The sequence below is a fragment of the Alligator sinensis genome, unplaced genomic scaffold (genome assembly GCF_000455745.1).
Source record: "Alligator sinensis unplaced genomic scaffold, ASM45574v1 scaffold816_1, whole genome shotgun sequence".
Taxonomy (NCBI): Eukaryota; Metazoa; Chordata; order Crocodylia; family Alligatoridae; genus Alligator; species Alligator sinensis.
Genome location: NW_005843344.1, coordinates 56,790 through 57,317, shown reverse-complemented (window position 1 = coordinate 57,317; position 528 = coordinate 56,790).

The window sequence follows — 528 nt, the reverse complement described above, 5'->3', positions numbered from 1 at the left end:
ATGCCTTCAATACAATTGCTACAGTGATGCCTACATGAGTCTACAGAGAGCCTGAGACAATTGCCCTTTGACAGAGAAAGTGCCCCTAGTATCTCCATGGGGTTTAATTTTCAGCCCCACTGATCATTGGTACCCATCCAGCTGCCAACAACTTGAGGGGGTCGGGAGGGGAGAGCAGTAGTCAGCCTTCCTTCCCAAACTAGACTTGCTGGGGCCTGAGGGGTAAGAATGAGGAGACTGAACTACCTCCTGCATGTCAGGGGGACCCTGATCTCAAGAGGGTTGTTACTGCCTGTCCTTCGGAGGAGGGCAAAGGAGTAATGTATCCCTCTCAAGGCCTGTCATGACTATTTCACAGGCAAGTGGGAAAAGCCCGTGCATGTCTTTGACTTGTCCATGCTGTAGTTTAATGAAAGACAATGGGCCTATTTTCCAAAATCACCATGGGAGCTACAGTGCCGAGGGCAAGGACTCCTGAGAGAAGCCACAGATGCTGCTCTTCAGGAATGAGCAGGGATGTTCATAATG